Consider the following 19753-nt stretch of genomic DNA (forward strand, 5'->3'; position numbering starts at 1 on the left):
GAATCGACATGCAAGAGTTTTTTATGAGGGAATATTCAGTTAACTAAAGTAGCACTAGTTGAGTGCACTCATGTATCAACTGACAGTTAACTCACTATTAGTTCCTCAAATAGTTTGGAACTAATTTAACCGGACTTAACTCAATAAACTGAGTTAACTAATTACCACTCATACTTAACTCATCTTGGACACCTATAATATAGGGAGAGCATATACATGACTTAAAAAAGACTTCCAACTCGAAATTCCTAAGTTAACTAAGTCAAATCACTCTAGTTAACTATTACAAGTTGCTATGAGAATAAAATTTGATTTTAATTCTCAGTTTAATTCAAGGACAAATTAAACTGGAATTTCTGGATTCTATTTTTATCATTTCTTGTTGCTATTTTCAACACTCCCTTTTAACAAGAAAGGAATTCAACTCGATCCCAATCTTGAACCTTTGGAATGTTCTGCATGAAACACTTCTCTCTAGTGTTGTTTCTCCAGCAACTCCAGAAACAAAAAAACTTCCAACCTGAATCAGAATGATACCTCTTTCATCAAAGTCTTTGATTGCTATTGCCTCTGTCGACTGAAAACTTTGCGTTTATGTTGACTCTACCTTTCTGCACTATTTTCAACCCTTCTCTACACTTCTTCAGCATCTGACTACTCTAGCCTTTGTCACTTTGATCTCTGATTGCATCAATCCCACTAATTCCTCCCACTACTATGTACTTTGGGCTCACGTAGCAAGGTACAATCCATGAGATAAAACCACTGAATGGACCCTGCCCAATTTCGTCCTTCTTGTGACTATCACTTAAAATCGCCCCACCTCACACCTCGAGGTATGGTTGCATGAGATACCTCTGCCCACTTGGCTCGAAATTTCCCCCTAATGGAGGTCTCTTCATGACTGGATGCCTCCACTCAGTTTCCTCTTGGCTTCTCCAATTGTGGATACTCCACAATTTTTTGAGACTGATTATGAGACTGGTTCTTCTCTGATTGAGTGGATCTCTCCACTCGGTCTCCTCTCAGCTTCTCTAATTTTGGTTGCTCCACAACTTCTTGAAGCTGCTTCAGGGGCTTCTTTTGGGGTTGCATGTTGAGAGTTAATTTAATCTCCCTCTCAACCACCAAGTATCTAACCTTTCCCTTGCTCCTCAAGGCTTTGCATGCATCTTGAACCTCAAGAGCATACAGGTTCTTGGCTAGCACACCAATTTGTTTCATCTGTCCCGCCGTCACGAAATTTTCTAGAAAAAGAGTTGATTTTAAATCAGCGATATCTCTCTCCTTCGAACTCCGATTCGGTCGATTGTTTTTTTGAATTTGGGTATTGTTTTGTAAATAATCAAAATTTTCTATTTGTTTCTGAAAATTTTGCACAAAATTTTTCAAATATCCTCTGCAAACTTGTGGCCCAAAACTCAAAAATTTGAAATCCCCTCTAGTATATTGTTCTCAGCTCTGATACCATGTAGAAAATGTTGTAGATTCACAAGTTAATGCAATTTTCTTAAGCAAGAGACAAGAATCTACTTCTACTCTTTACAGTAGAAGCCCATAAACATCGAGCAAACAATAATCAATAAAGGAAGAGAATCAAAGGCACATAACACAATAAATACCTAGGGAAAGCCAGAGCTCAAAACCCCACTATCTGTTTTGTATTAATCCAGACAATCAAGATGAAATTACAATGCTTGTTCTCTCTAGAATGATCCCAACACTTTGAAAATTCAATCCCCAACTCATAAGCAAGCTCAAGGCCAAAGCTTAGCCTCTTCACAAGCTCCCCAAGTCTATATTCCAATGCACCCTTGGTTAAAGAATTTGGATGAATACAATATGTTATGCTCAACCTTGAGCTTAATCTGCACAATTATTTCCTATCCTCTGCTTGATGACTTCCTTTGGCCAATACTTAGCCAAATTTCCAAGCCTCCAAGCTTCTAATTCTTTTCACAATTCCTAAGAGAATTAACTTGTATTTAAAGGGAAATTCCTCATCCATAACTATGCAATCCAAACTAGGTTCAGTTCCTGATTGCATGCACCATCTGTAAAACTCAAAAAATTATACAACAAATAGTACATTGTCCCTGCACTCCAGTCTCAACTGGGTCTTTATCAGAATCGGCATGCATGAGTTTCTGATGAGGGAATATTTAGTTAACTAAAGTAGCACTAGTTGAGTGCATTAATGCATCAACTAACTGTTAACTCACTATTAGTTCCTCAAACACTTTGGAATTAATTTAACTGGACTTAACTCATTAAATTGAGTTAACCAATTACCACTCATACTTAACTCATCCTGGGCCCCTATAATATAGGGAGAACATATACATGACTTCAGAAAGACTTCCAACTCAAAATTCCTAAGTTAACTAGGTCAACTCACTCTAGTTAACTATTACAAGTTGCTATGAGAATAAAATTCGATTTTAATTCTCAGTTTAATTCAAGGACAAATTAAATTGGAATTTTTGGATTCTATTTTTATCATTTCTTGTTACTATTTTCAACATCCATCATAGAGATAGTAATATGTATCTTGTTTCTCATTAATGAGAAAAGCAAGCCATGAGCTCACAATAATTTGTCAAACTTTTTTAATACCATCAAAAGCAACAATCCTCAAATAATATACCATGTGGGAGCCAATAACTATAGGAATCCTCATCCATAACTGCACGATATGAAATTTATGCATCTTTGAAGGCTTGATGACAACAACATAAAAGTAATGAGTGACATTTATCATCATCAAATAATGAAGTTGTGTACTCAAGCTTTATTTTTCTCCTTGAACTTATGAAGATCACCATGTAAGCAACGTAACATATGTACTATATGCATCATCAAAAGAATCATCCATAAATCTTATCAGTAGCATCAAAACAACTATGTGGCTCAAGAAATATAAGTATCATCTGTGATTTCATCATATGAAACCCATGGCCACATCATAGCATGATGCATCATTTAAACACTTCAACAACATAAGCATCAGCACCATTGATAAGCATCATTACATACCAAGGAATTCTAGAGCAAACATAATGTCAACAATGCATTATTAGAAGCATAGAAAATGCTCCCTCGAACTTGTGCCAACTGTTCAGTATTAGATCTGATCATTTCATATATTAGTAAGAATCATCAATACATCATCATCAACCAGTTATATATCAAGGCATCAATAACTTATGAGGGCCAAAAGCACTTCTAAATAGCATCAACAGGTTGTAATCATCAACCATCAAAACAGGAAACACAATTGATAATTGACTGAACAATATCAGACCCTTTTCCCGAGTTTGTCCCATTGTTTCTTCATCAAACCAAAATATAAGCGAATGTGCAGTTTAGAACTCACGTATGTACGTGACTATACTTCATGAAACCCACGCATAAAAAGTGAAATACTGAAATTTCACACTTTCAGCTTCCCCTGAGTCTGTTATGACTGTACTTGTGCACTGTTACTACACCAGAGCCACTATCAGTAGTATGAGTAGCATGAAAACAAAAACAACCATGGGAGTCATCACATGTATTACTTCCCCTGAGATTACATATCATTGATCTTGAGGACTTGATAATTGTTTTCATGAGGTCAAGTACCTCTCACCACTTCTATAGTCAATGTTAGAAATATTCATTTAAGAATATGACACTGACATAGGCGCCATCTTCTTTTATTCTTATCTCCATCCATGTGATGAGAACATCCACTATCTATGTACCATTCATCTTCGTCCTTAAATAAGCAAAGAGCAAGACCACACCTTATCTATTCTTTATTTTCTTTCTTATTGGTGGATCCATCTTTTTTGAATTTTCTGATATCAATGTTCTTATTTGGTTGCTTACCATATTGTCTACGATGATCCACAGACTTATTCCTGCATTCTTTTGCTAGATGCCCAAACTTGTTACAAGAATAACATATTATATGTTTCATATTCCTTCTATTGTAATCAATGGCTTTGTGACCAAAAATATTGCAAGAAAAACAATATCCCTTAAAGTACCTGAAAGTTGATGATCTTTCTGTGAGACGGTTATTAGCTTGAAACATTATACTTTTGCAACTAGCTGCAACATGTCCAAAATTATGACATATAAAACATTCAACATTATTGATCAGAGGAAAAATTTGATTAACACTTCTATAGTTAAGAGTAACTGATTTCCTTTGAAGACTTTCTTTCCTTGGTTGTTGATGGGGTTGACTTCTTATCTCTTTATTGAGCATTTCAAATTTTTCATTAGAATTCCTTGCCTCAACTTGTGAGCAAGATTCAACTTTAACAGTTTCATGAAAACCAAGACCAGATTTGGCAGCATGAGACTTTTGACTACTAAGAATATTATCCAAAATCTTAGTACTATCTTGAATTGCAAAAGTTTATCCTTTTCTTCCAATTTACCTTTTATGATATTTACCTCAACTTGATATTGCTTTTCCTTTTCTAGATACTACTTCTTCGTGATTTCTTCAAACTTTCTTCCTTGCTCCACTTGTTTTAATTTGAGAATCTCATTTTCTTGTTCTTCAAATGTTTGAAGTAGTTCTTAATTCTGCTTATTTGATTTTTAAAGATATTCTTTTGGAGATATGACCTCAACTTCAAGACCTTTACAATAACTAGTTATTTCTTTAAGTTCATTGGTTGTTGTATCCTTTTCATTCACTTGATTTCTCAATGATGTTACTTCATCTTGCAGCCTTTGACATTGATCTTCATTTTCCTTGTACTGCTTCCTTATTTTGTTTTCTTCCTCCAACTGAGTTTTTAACTTGGTAACCTCTTTTTTGTAGGTACATTCCCTTTTATCAAATAGATCTTGTTGATCTCCAATTTTATCTGTGAGCCTTTTAACTTCTACTTCTATGGTCATTAGATTTCTTTCACTTTTACCCATAAAAGAAAATTTAGTTGTTTCATTGTCATATTCATTATCTTCAATATTGCATGAACAAGGAAAGGTATCAACAGAGGACCAAAAATCAGTACCTGATAATTATTTTTCTTGATCATCTTCATTCGGACGAGATTCTGAATCTGAATATTTTCTTCCATCTAATAGTCAGTCGTCTCTAACACTATCACTATCTCTTTGAGATGTCTTCTTCTTTTGAGGTGTTTTATTCTTTTGCTTCTTTCCCATTGTCTCGACGGATCTCCTTCAAGCGATCAAGCTTCTGCTAAAGGACCTATTCTGATACCAATTGTTGGGAAAAAGACTGAGAGGGGCGAATCAGTGTTTTCAAACCAATAACTTTTTTTATTTCATATTATGATTTCTATACGTGACTTTACTGAAAGGAACCCACGTGTGTACACAACTGTTCTTAGGACAACTAGCGTACATCTAGTAAATTCATCATTTCAGTTAATTCATCATATGTTTGTCTTCAACCAGTGCATCAGTACTTTATTAAACATTAGATAGATAGTAACCATGTGTTGTAAGAAAAAAATAAACCATCACACATAAGCAACACACATGAACACTAGGATTTAAGGTGGAAACCCAATACGAGAAAAAACCACCTGCTGTTGTTGTCTCTGTCTTCTTTTTAATATAAAGAAAAATATTTTTACAATCTTGTACTAGTGCAAACTCATACTAGTACGCAGGCACCTGCTTGTAGAAGGCTACAACTTTTGCTCATTCTCCAGCTCCTACTAGAAGGGAGCTTCAACCCCTTGGCTCTTGTAATGGCATAAACTTGTCCTAGTACGCAGGCACCAACCTGTAGAAGGCTACAACCTTCACTCATTCTCCAACTGCTACTGGAAGGGAGTTCCAACCCCCTAATTTGATTTACCAACTACCACTGGAAGGAATCTCCAACTCCCTCATTTCTGGGGACCACATTTCATAAATTTTCACATTAGATCCACCTACTTTAATACATCACAACTTGTAGATCAACTGAAGCAAACACCAACATAATTCAAACAGAACAGTGAGATCATTGTAACCAGAACACAACAATGAATTCAGAATACTGCATCAACACATAGAGTCAACTGCAACCCTAATCATTCATATGCCAAAATGTATAAGCTACTTCACTTAAGGCAACCTGTGTGTATATGCACTCTTCTATAGAGAAACCCATGTATAGATCTTAATATACTGAAAACTAAAAACTTGTAATTATGAATCAGACACAGAGTTGACCAGAGATATTCTGAAATATTTTGCTAGCTTACAAAACCCTCATACAGTCAGCAGCATCAATAATATTTTCAACCAATCAACATGTAAACAAATTCAACTTCATCATTCAATCAGTTCTACTTCAGACATTATCATTCAACCTAGATCAACATGAGGACATCATTGGCAGATAATAGAGAAACAACAACACTAATAACGTTGATTAGTCATTTAGGAACAAAAACCCTTACTTTATATACGCAACTTCGAAGTAGAGAACCCACATGTATGCACGACTTCATCAAGACCAAACTGTGTATAGATCTCCAAATTTTGACCTAAAATTGTGCATCTCTTCAGAACTTTAGAAAAAACCAGGTCATAATATTCAGAGATAAAAACATTTTTCAATACTTAAATCTAGTAAATCCATGATCAGATCATACAAGGAAAGTCATTTTAGGTCTCATTACCCTGATCCATCATTGTCTTCATCGGTGCATAATTATTTCAGATCTATTAGATCTTATCCATCATCAAACTCTTAGTTGCATACTTAGTTTAGATCAAGCAAAGCATCAAAATACCATAACATGCATATTTGCTTTAGATCTAATTATTCGTAATATTTCCATCACTTGCATCCTCTACACACTTTGATGTTCACCACCTTATATAGTTTAACCTTTTTCAATACCACGGGTCAAAACCATAGTTATGCCAATGGTATTCTTTGATGGGATCAATATCCATTTTCACACTCATTACTATGGTCCAATACCATGGTAAAGGCCCCTGGTATTTAGAATACCATGGTGCAAAAACCATACACGACTTTGCTTCTTTAAACTCGCTTGTATACACAACTTGGCTTAACAGAACCCACATATACTTCTTGAACTTCCAACTTTATCATTATTCTACCTTTGAACTGACATGCATATTTCAAAACACTCTGTAACATCTTTAAACACATCCTATTTATACCTTCAACAAGTATATTTTCATTAAGAGACAACTCATCAAGTAGGTTTCCATTCATCAAATAGGTTGTCATCAAAGACAACTCATCAGGTAGGTTGCCACAAGGGAAACACCTAATTCATAATCCCAACAAAAATGACAACACTAGCCCCATAATTCTCCCTTTGACAGGCGCCATCATAGAAACCCCATACGTTTCCTTCAAATAGAACCAACTCCCTTATAATTCGTCTTCTTCGGTTTCAAGGGCTCGACCTATTCTAGAAAAGAAGCTTTACTTCTTTGTGCAAATATCGGTGAGCATACAATATCATTTTGGAAGAGAACCTTATTTCTCCCTAACCAAATGCCCACATGCCAAACATCGAGAGAAATTTAAAAGAGGACAAAATAAATCTTTGAAAGCCACAAACTTTCTTCAACGAAATTCCCAAACCATGAACTTTTTATTTTAGGGAGTGACAAGACCTCTTTCCAAACAGTGTTCAAAAAAGGGAAAAAGACAAATAAATTATCAATAGATTTACTATTCTCACAGCATAAAACACAGAATCCAAGACCTCCCTATCCTTTTTTTGCTAAAACATCCCAAGTGAGAATTTCCTTTCAAGGAGAAGCCATTAAAAAAGACAACATTGCAGGGGTCCTTGACCCTTCCAAACTAAATTAAACCACCATTTTGATTCAGATGTCAAATTTTGTTGAATCAAAGCATTGTATCCCTTCTTTGTTGAAATAACGCCACATTACTTATTTATATAGCAAGAAATGCTATCCTCTTCATCCATATTTAAAAAATGCAGAGTTTCCCAAAGTCATCAAAAAAGATTCCATTCACATATAAAAATCGGTGAGATTTTTAAATCTTGATAAAAATCCCAATCATGTTTATCAACATCCATGGGATCATCCATGGGACAAAGTTATGGTAGATTGTAGTATGTTAAAAAGTAAAAATAATGAGTATTCATTTACACAATCGACTATGATATTTCCATGGTTACTTCACGTTATTATGGTGATTTTTATCTAATAATCAGTTAAGAGGTTGGAATAAGTCATTGCAATGTTGCATGCTAGTAACTTTGGTAAAAAAAATTGGAGTTGTCTTTAGTGCGACTTTTTGGACTTTTCGGTAATGGCCGGTGGAAAGATTTGAGTTGAAATCTTGATTTGTTATTTAAACTAATTTTTTGACTCTATATATGGATTCAACACCCTGGAAAACTCCAAGGCACTTCGATTGCATAGGATTACCCATCAAATTTATGGTTTCAATAAATTCCTGCCAGATTTAAAAAAAAATAACAGATTTGAAAAAAATTAAAGTAAAAAAACCCACCGTAAATACTTCTTAAAAAACCACATTAAAAACCGCTCGAAAAAAAATCTAATCCACTATATTTTTACACAAAAATTACCAAAATATATTACAAACATATATCAATATATGATTATTACGAAATGTTTATGGATGTCATCCATCTCAGAATTCTCTCTCACGCCGTAGATGTCGGCACATGTGTCATAGCACGCGTCTTTTCTAAACATGTCATCCATCTCAGAATTATCTCTCACGCCGTAGATGTCGGCACATGTGTCATAGCACGTGTCTTTTCTAAACATGTCATCCATCTCAGAATTCTCTCTCACGCCGTAGATGTCGGCACATGTGTCATAGCACGTGTCTTTTCTAAACATGTCATCCATCTCAGAATTCTCTCTCACGCCGTAGATGTCGGCACATGTGTCATAGCACGTGTCTTTTCTAAACATGTCATCCATCTCAGAATTCTCTCTCACGCCGTAGATGTCGGCACGTGTGTCATAGCACGTGTCTTTTCAAATAGAGAAAATGGTGAGAAAAGTGGGTGTCCGAAATTCGGATTCCCGGGGAAGGTATTACTGGGCTCATAAAAAACCGCCTAACAGGCCGCATGTGCCTACCACGTGGCAGTATATTGAGGACCCACCACCAAAGACATTTTCCCATTGAAGATATTGACGGCAATGGCGGCCTGAATTGGGAGAAAATCCCGACGGGGTGTCGGGGGCTTTGGAGCTACCCGTACATCTTCATTGAATCGACAGAGTGCTTGAACAATCTGAGACGTTTGAATAACAAAGACTTGGGGCAAAGGGATATATTTGCCAAAAAAAACCTTTTCCAGGGTTGGCGTTCGACTCTTTCGTTAAATTTTTTTTCAATCTGTATTGTGACGGGTTACCATGATTTCGAAGATAGAAACAATTTTTTCACATTATACATATTACATAGAGACGTGTACGCAATTTTCCGAAGTAGATAAAATTAGAAAAGTTTTTATGTTATGCATATCAGTATCATGAGATTATTTTTTAATCATTTTAAAATGTTTTAAATTCAAAAATTAATATATAATAGAAAATTAAACGATAGAATATTTACCCTTTAGGAAAAATTGATTCATTTTGATGCTATAACGTATTTCGTTAATCTATGTAAAACTAAAAAAACTCGAAAATTTTATTGTTAAATTTTATTATATTTTACTTTATTTAAAAAAAAAATTAATATAATAACAAGATGTTTAGGGAATTTAATAATTTATATATATTGGCTTAGTCTAATTTATAGATGAAATGAACTTTTTCATGACCATTTTTCTTGTTAATTCTAATCAAAATTGGACAGAGATTTTTAAAAACTTGAGTTTAAATTATTTAATCTAGATAATTCGAGTTGCCCATGGGTTTTTTAGGTGTTGAATCCATTTATGCATTCAAAAATGTATTTTAAACAACAACAAAAATCTTGAAATTGTATTGCCTAATTTTAGTGAATTAAGGGAAAAATGGTATTTCTTCTATAAGTTAGACTAGGCATATATATATAGATTGTTTGTTAAGTTGTCTGAGTATTTTGGAGATTACTTCAGGTTTGATCCATGGCTTGAGAAACTATGACCTAGGGGCATCTAAGCCATCAATATCACCCAAGGATTGCACTGGATCTAGGCCACACCAACCTTTAACATGACTAGGCTTTTGCCCACAAAGTTTCAAACTAGTGACCTTCACATCTCAGAGTGACTTAATGGTACACCCTATCACTATTTATTCTACACCCCGTAAGCTTAATAATAAAAGACATAGTCTAACTTATAGACGAAATATACTTTTTCACAAGAATTAGACAAAACAATTTCAAAAAAGAATGTGATTTTTTGCTATTTAAAGTGCATTTTTTAATGTATATATGGATTCAACACCCTCAAAAACCCTAGGGCACTCAAATTCTGCAAATTAAACAACTTAAATTCAAGTTTTTAAAATTCTCTTCCTGATTTTTTTATTAAAAACAAATTAATCGGAAAACATACCGTGAAAAATGTTATTTCGTTATAAGTTAGACAAAGCCATAATAAAATATTGAAACAACTTTTATAAATAAAATATTTCAATATACCCTTTAAATTATATATCAATTTTATATTAAATTATAAAAACAAAAAGGAGAACATGAGGGTGGGCTCTATAGAAGGTGCCCCAAACCATTTAATATGGTTTCTCTTGGTGCAACCACAAGTTGAACCACTACAATGGCTTGAGGGAAGCCTTCATGGGAATTGAACTTCGCCCAAAGGTGAAAATTTCCTCAATTTCCACCATTGGATCCAACCCCTTTGTGCTTTAAAAGGTAGACATGGCGATGGACTTTGATCCACTTATGTGCGCACAGTCACGAAACCATTTATTATATATTTCTTTATAAAGGAATCAAAAGTACAAAATTTAATTGTCTAGAGAGGTACATTCCACAACCAATTACAAGGGAGATGTGTAATACCTTGTGTGCTCATCCTCAAGTTGACACATGTCCTCATAAAAATAAAAGTAAAATAATCACTAAATGAAAAAACAATGTCGATTATAATAAATAGTAAAAATAAACATATGTATTTGGTTGCTTTTAATTTAAAGCATTATGTTTGTCACTCCTAGTATGAAGCAAATTTTGTAGTGCTCTCTAGCCCAGTATGGGGGATACCTATGGTAAAGCATTAGATGAGATGTCGTAATGAAGCATTAGATCAAAATATAATAATAATAATAAAACATAATGTTGACTCCATTCAATTTGTTATAATTCATATTCATAACCATGAGTTAATAACCATCTAAAAATTAAATACTTACAATAAATATTTCATATGAGTGATATAGATGTTTCAGTCCTACTCATAGTCAACAACAAGACTCAAAGCAATTAAAGAACAAAACTCATCATGTCACTTGTAGGAATTGAATCTGGGTGGTAAGTACATTCATTCCTCTTAACCACTCAAGATAAACCCAATTGACACACACACACACACACACATATATATATATGAGAGAGTTTTTTGTTTGCTAGTTTATGTGAGTCTTGAGAAGAATGCATGATTAACTTGTGGCTTGAGTAGCGATGAACCGGGGGCATCTGAGCCATCAGTATCACCATGGGATTGCACCTAACCTAGGCCACACCAACCCTTAGCATGGCTAGATTTTTTCCCACAGAGTTTCAAACTGGTAACCTTTTCACCACGAAGAACAACCTGCCACTGTATGCTCTATGCTCCGTGGGCATATATTATGAGGGTTTTAATAGAAATGGAAATAATAATATTTTTTGTATAGAGATTTGTGAATTATATATAAAATATTGTTAGTAACTATAAATTAGAAATCCAACTTATTATATAAAGTAAAATAATGAATATTTATATTAATAACCAAAATCTTTTAGAACTTTATGTTTAAATTTATTTTATTTTTTTTCAAGAGAAAAAGAAGATTTTGATATTTCTAGAATAGAAACCAAAAAGTGCGGTCCCCTAGTTGCATAGCAACTCGCTTGATTTCTGAACATACATTTTATCTTAACATCCAAAATATGCTTCAATCATACATAAAGAAGACATACTAACTAGTCATTGGAAAGGAAATATTAAAGAGATTAAAGGAAAATACTGATGATAAAACACCATTGCGAAATTTTGAACATGTACAAATGCCAACATCCAAAAGTAAAGCTTCCTTTGAGAGTAGATTTGCTAGAAAATTATGCTCCCTATAATAGTGAAGGATTTGAAGATCATCAAATTATCAATGTAATTTTTTAATCTTCCTTTACCATGATTCGAAATGAAGGATTCTAAGATCCACCTTTCCATTGAACCGTTCCACTATTATATTGGAAACGCCAACCAATTTAAAAATCTTCACCTACTTCCACAAAGCTAACCTCAAAGCACACCACAAATCAATCAACTCTGCAATAAATTTCGTACCATTTCCAATACCCAACTTACATTTTAGAACCACATTTTGAAGGAATAAAATGACAACACTAGCCCCATAATTCTCCCTTTGACAGGCACCATCATAGAAAACCCATACATTTCCTTCAAATAACACCAACTCCCTTATAATTTGTCTTCTTCGGTTTTAAGGGCTCGACCTATTCTAGAAAAGAAACTTTAATTTTTTGTGCAAATATCAGTGATCATACAATATCATTTTGGAAGAGAACCTTATTTCTCCCTAACCAAATGCCCACATGACAAACATTGAGAGAAATTTAAAAGAGGAGAAAAGAAATATTTTAACCTAAAGCCACAAACTTTCTTTAATGAAGTTCTCAAACCATGAACCCTTTATTTTAGGGATTGACAAGACCTCTTTTCAAACAATCATCAAAAAAGGGAAAAAGACAAATAAATGATCAATAGATTTACTATTCTCATGACATAAAACACAGAATCCAGGACCTCCCTATCCTTTTTCTACTAAAACATCCCAAGTGAGAATTTTCCTTTCAAGGAGAAGCCATTAAAAAAGACAACGTTTCAGGGGTCCTTGACCCTTCCAAACTAAATTAAACCACCATTTTGATTCATATGTCAAATTTTGTTGAATCAAAGAATTGTATCCTTGCTTTGTTAAAATAACTCCACATTGCTTATTTATATACCAAGAAAGACTATCCTCTTCATCCATATTTAAAAAACCCAAAGTTCCCCAAAGTCATCAAAAAAAGATTCGATTCACTTATAAAAATTGGTGAGATTTGTAAATCTTGAGCAAAATCCCAAATGTGTTTATCAACATCCATGGGATCATCTCTAACCGCATCTACAATATTATAAACACCATGAAAATTTAAAAATTCTACCAAATGCATAGACAGTATGTGTCTACCGTCACACCCAGTCCACAAATCTCGTCTAATTAATGCATTCATGCCATTACCAATTTTCCACGTGATCCATTTTTCCATAACATGTATCCCTCGAACCACATTTCTCCAAATAATTGATATGCCCCTAGTCAACTTTGACTATTGTCTTATGTTGGGCACGGGATCCCCCAAGGGAAGTTTGGGGACTTAGAGGCCAGATTTTGGTCCAAGTTTGTAATTCCAATGTAAAGACTCTGCATTATGTGGGCGCGGAGCGCGTTGTTGTTAAAGAGTCATAGGGTTGTCCGCCCTTATTTTGATAATGTAATGTCGTCTGTAGAAGATCTACCCATGGTCCGCGGACCATGGGATTGTATAAATAGAGTGAAGCTCTAAGTAGTTAAGGAAGCTAATCTAATCTAAGATGAAGAACATATGATGTATGTGAGATAGATCTAAAGTGTAAAGTCTAGTTTTGGGTTGTAGCATAGGTAGAGGCTCTGCAGCTGAGTGCACAGAGGCTTAGTAGTCCGTAGCTGAGTGCGTGGACCCCTGCAACTGAGTGCGCAGGGCGAGTCTAGTCTGTAATCATTTGGAAGAATTAATAAAGGGAAGTTTCCTATCATTTCTGCGTATTTATTTCCTGTTTATGTATCTGTTATATTGGGTATGAATTTCACTTCTAATATGATGCACAAATGTGTAGAACTGTATTGGTTAAGTGAATGCAAGTTAGAATATCTGTTTATGCGAAGATAATCAAGATATGTTAATAAGATAAGTAAGATACTTAGTCTAGTTTGGGAAATAGTGCAGTTCGCTTCCTTAACATCACGAAAGCATCTCAACCCCTGGTAAGGGCTGTGCGAAAGCCGATTGTAACAGATCGCGAAGGTGTTGAAGAGTGGAACAGAGCGCGAAGCGACATGTGCGAAGGCAGTTCCAGTTGGACTAAACCGACATCACAACCATCTCAAGGGTGCGGAAACTTAGTTCTAGCATCCCCCATATTGCTTTGGGTGAGACTTCATTTCGCACTTTGCGGGTTAATGCCAAAAGGGCTAGTAGTGTAGGGATTTGTTTGGCTAAATAACACTGAACTTGGGTCAAGCCCCATAAGCCAACAAATGGTTCTGTTGTCGAGACCGAAATATGCATAAAATATGTGTGATGTCATATCATTGGAATCCAACTAAGAAGGAAATCGACGGCTGGTTGAACAGAAGAATTCACAAGTTCGCGGCGCAGGAGAACAGAAACTTGTGACTGTCAAAAGAAGAGTGGTTAGACAACTACCTGTATACGGAGATCCATGAAATCTTTTTCACGTCCTTCCCTACTAAGCTATACGAGTGGATCACGAAGCTAGCAGATAGCCAAGGAAGGTGGAAACTTGACAATCCTATTGTGTGGACCCTAGAGCTAGTGCGAAGGTTGGAAGCATCGAAGGATAAGATCGCACGCGCCGTCGATCATTGGCTCGATCGTATTATAAGATGACTTGTTACTGAGTTCACAGTCGACACCTTAGTCAGCTATAGTGAGGCAGAACGACGCTTTCTCAAAGGATCGTGAGGTAAGTACATAAAGTCTTTGAATACTTGGATTAAAATGTTGTTGTGCGAAAAGCGGGTTATGCAGTTACCTTGATGTTCGGAGCTACGCGAAGCGGAAAGGTTTACAGGAATGAACGAAATAAGGGTCTAGAAAATAGCCCCTTGATTTCACCTCCACGAGGAGACGAGGAAGAGCTCACGAAGGTCTCTCTGCAAAGTGCTATTCAGCTGATAAGACAAAGAATTCCACGAATACCACCTCCAACCATACCACCACCAGCTTCACCGCCATCAACTCCATCTTCACCCGTACCAACTCCACCAACACCGCGATTCAACATGGCAAACACAATGATGTTTCCTGTGTTCAAAGGTTTGGGAAATGAGGATCCGAACCAATTCTGGTTCGTTGTAAGGGCTGTATGGGAAGCGCAAGGTGTTATAGATGACCATATAAAGAAAGCAACACTGGTTAGCACCCTGCAAGATTGCGTGTTGACCTGGTATATTAAGTACTCCAATGATAACCCAAATGCGAGAGTCATAGATATCCAAACAGCTCTAAATAGAGAATTTAGCAGGCCTAAGTCTGAAGCGTAGTCGATTGTGGGATTTAAAGATATCACAATGCTACCAGGTGAGACTCCTTGGGAACTAGATCAGAGGTTGAAATGCATGATCCGCGAAGCGAATATGAATCTGACGGATGGACAACATCGCGAGTGGTTTGTAGCTTCGCTACTACCACATTTAAGGAGTGCGCTATCGCGGTAGAAGATAACAACTTAGGCCAAGGCCCTGAAGATTTATATGAGGTTACATGAGACCTCGATGCAGGATCCTAACCTAGGAGTTAAGCAAATCCACGTACAGTTGAAGAATCAGTGCCTTGAGATGCAGAGTCTGAAACAGGATAGGACGGTTCGCCTAGAAGTGCGCAAAGAAGTATGGTGTGTGAAATGCAAGTGTCAGGGTCACAACAAAGACCATTTTCTGGTCTTTACAAATTACCTCGTAGGAGGAGGACCGATGCCTTTAAGGCCGGAAGCTCAAGCAGGACCTAGCGTGGTGCCTACTTTGTGGTACGCGATCTGTCAAATAACCGGAAAACATGCCACAGACAATTATCACATGTTACAGAAGTATATGCAAAATTTGCAACAGTTGTTCTGCAACTTTTGTAGGTTGGTGGGACATGACGAGCGTACTTCCAAACACTATGAGTTGATGATGGATAGAATGCCTGCCTACAGAGTTCAGGACGAAACACAGCCCCTTGACCAGAATGCAGGAATGGTGTGGACAGGATTTCAGGGGCACGGACGAGGCCGAGGCAGAGGAGGACATGGTAGAGGTCACAGACAGTTGATTTGCTACAATTGCGAAGGGCCAGGACACTATGCCTACGATTGCACGAATCCAACACGCCCATCATGCAAGTATTGCACACTGTTCGATCATGAGGCAGAAGATTGTCCTATGCTGATAGCTAGGATATGTGACAAAGGAGCGCTACCACCTCCCCCGACTCAGAACCTACAGATGATGAGGTCTGAACCGCGCGAGGAAGATCCGAACGTCAACTTGGTGCTTCGAAGTGGAATCGTGATGGGAGAGGACAAAGGAAAACAACCAGAAGATAGTACTTGGGTTCGCAAAGCTCCGACAAAAAAAGTTGAGTTTGATTTGGAGCACGCTCGTGAAACCTTCATGGAAGCTAAGAAGAGCTTCGCTGATGCCTCCACCTCAGGAAGCAAAGATAAATTGGAGCCGAAAATGGACCCATCAATATTGACAAATTTCCTTGAAACATGTATGAAGTTACTGCGCGACAATAAGGCTGTAAAAAGGGTTATAGAAACTCATCAACAGATGCGCTGGGACCACGCCAGAAGAATCGCGCGTAGTCCAGAATATCGGAAAACATAAGACAAGAACGAGACAAGAAATGAGACTTACCGCACAGATCAGAGAATATGAAATGGACCAAGTAATTCTAGATTTGGGATCAGATGCAAATGTTCTGCCAAAACAGACATGGGAGCGAATGGGGAGACCTGCGCTGCAATGGTCTCCAATTCAGCTAAGGATGGTGAACCAACAAAAAATAATACCCATGGGGCGATTACAGGGAATAACTGTGGATATTGAGGGAGCGAGCACCCTGGCAGATTTCGAAGTGATAGAGATTATTGATGACAGTAATCCCTACCCCGCACTCTTAGGAATTGACTCGGCCACTAATATGAACATGGTAATCAATCTAAAAAAGTGGAAGATGATCTTTGAGAAGAATTCACTACGTGTAATTATACCCGTGGACCCTGTTGAAGGATCACGCTATACGGAATCGGTCCGTGACTATGAGAGTGATGATGATTTAGTATGCATCTACAAGATAACAGCATGAGACCAAGACTGGATGAATCCCACCACGGATGGACGGATTACATGTGAGTGCGAAAACTCCTGCACTTCGGATTTTGATGAAGAAATAGAGCGCTGGCAGAATCGGTTACATGAAGTAACTACGCTGAATTGCAATATGATGACCAGGTCACTGTGTTGCGTGTCAACATGAGTAAGAGATATGCCTACTTATGATGGTCTGAATGAGGTTGATACCTTCTTGGATGCATTTGAAAGGGAGGTGCAGGAAAAGCAATGCTTCTAGGACTTGGACTGGGTACTGTGCGCTACGCCCACCAGATGGTGGGGTACACACAAAGGAAGCTTTGACGATTGGTGCAAATGTAGGAGAATGATGCGAGTACAATTTGGGAAGCCTAAGGTGCGATTGACAGACAAGTACAATGGACAGGATGATTTGCGTGCACAAATTCCTTTAAATCCACAAACAATGTTGCAGCCTTTCGAAAAGTGGGCAATAGATTTTGTAGGACCTATTCAACCTCAAGGAAAGATAGGCGTGATGTATATTATCACTACGACAGAGTACTTGACTCGTTGAGCAAAAGCGCAGCTGGTGAAGGATTGCACGGGCGTGGCTGCCGTGAAGTTTCTGTTTGAACATGTATTAACACAATTTGGATGTCCGAAGATCTTGATGAGAGATTGTGGTACACACTTCCTAAAGGAAACGATCAGCGCACTGACGGAAAGTTTCAGGTGTATCATCAAAAGTGTACACCGTATAACCCACAGGCTAACGGGATAGTAGAAGCATTCAACCAAGTACTGGAAACCGCGCTGACCAAGGTATGCAATGCGTAGCGAAGTGATTGGGACCTACGCATACCAGTATTATTATGGGCTTATCGAACGCCATGCAAGAAACTGACGGGATATACACCTTTTAGACTTGTCTATGGAGTGGAAGGTGTAATGACTATGGAATACATCATACTAGTCTATGCATAGCAGTTCTCACAGGTATGATGGATCACAGAGCCCTGGAGGAGAGGTTCGCGCAGCTGGATGAGCTCGAAGAAGAACGATTTTTGGCCAGATTTCACCAGCAAGTCCAAAAGAAGCGTGAAAAGGCATGGCACGATCGACATATTAAGCTCTGCACCTTTAAGGTGAATGATTTGGTGCTATTGTATGATGGTAAGTTTGATAAATTTCCAGGGAAGCTTAGAATGCACTTGTTAGGACCGTATGTTATCAAGGAGATTACTGATGGAGGCGTGGTGCAGCTAGTAAAGCTAAATGGAGAACCCTTCCCACGAAAAGTGAATGGCAGTCGTTTGAAGCCATACACAAGAGGCTCGACCATCTGACTAGTCGACAAAAGCATAGTCTTAGCGCTCCATGCAGCTAAAAGGAGGCATTACTATAAACTACTCTGCCCGGGAATTTTGTGATGTCAAGACTGCGTGCAGTAGAGAAGTGTCACAAGGTCCGCGACAATGCGAGGGTAGCTGCGCTGGTGCGTGGGTCGGCTGGAAAGTGACCGTTAATGTCACTATTCACGATGTGATGCTTGGTTTGAGGCCAAATAGAGTGGGAGGCAGGCATTTAAGGCAAACTTTATGGGCTAGATTCTTGAAAATCTGTTGCCAATCTAGTATTAATGGACCGAATGTGGGAGGAATGGTCGAATTCAAATTCAAAAGTTGCTATAAATTACAAATGGTTGTCCAACAAACAACACTTGGCAATTTGAGAACTGAGTTGTTGCGCACTCAGATATTCATGAACTGAGACTTATTCAATATTCTGAAAGTGAATTCGTTGCTTGAGCAATTACCAGAGACACTGAGAGAACTGTGGAATCGCACTATGTCAGCACCCAAAGAAGCCATGGACACAGGCGTAGTGACAGCCGAGGCAGCCGCGCAGGAAATTGCAGAAGTAGAAGCCCCAGAGAGCGCCAAAATAATCGCAGAGGTCCCTAAATCACCGTGCACACCGATACCTAAGAAGTACATGTTGAAATATGGCAACAAGAATATTCCAATTTAATTTGTCTTCGAATTAAATTGTGAATTAAAATCGAATTTAGTCTTAACAACTACTTGGAAATAATTATTAATTTGTTTCAAATTAATTAGTTGGATAAATTCAAGTTAGAAGTCTTTTTGAAGTCATGCAAGAGTTATCCCTTAAATTAAGGAGATAAGGTTGAGTTATATTTGAGTTGTAATTAGTTAACTCAATTTACTGAGTTAAGTCCAGTTAAATTAGTTCCAAACTGTTTGAGGAACTAATTGTGAGTTAACAGTCAGTTGATGCATGCATGCACTTAACTAGTGCTACTCCAGTTAACTGAAGATTCCCTCATCAGAAACTCATGCATGTCTATTCTGAGAAAGACCCAATTGAGATTAAACTCAATGAAAATGTAGTATCAGTTGCATGTGTTTTA

At 37.1% G+C, this 19753-nt stretch overlaps 1 pseudogene; it reads right to left on the bottom strand.

Annotated features, from left to right (window-relative positions):
- Positions 1-19316, bottom strand: part of LOC149176311 (uncharacterized) — a 71458-nt pseudogene extending 52142 nt beyond the window's left edge.
- Between the last annotated feature and the right edge of the window lie 437 nt (positions 19317-19753).

Source organism: Pinus tabuliformis, chromosome 4_1, assembly GCF_031772625.1.
Source record: "Pinus tabuliformis cultivar Carrire ecotype Pingquan chromosome 4_1, CPIR1, whole genome shotgun sequence".
NCBI classification, from domain to species: domain Eukaryota; kingdom Viridiplantae; phylum Streptophyta; class Pinopsida; order Pinales; family Pinaceae; genus Pinus; species Pinus tabuliformis.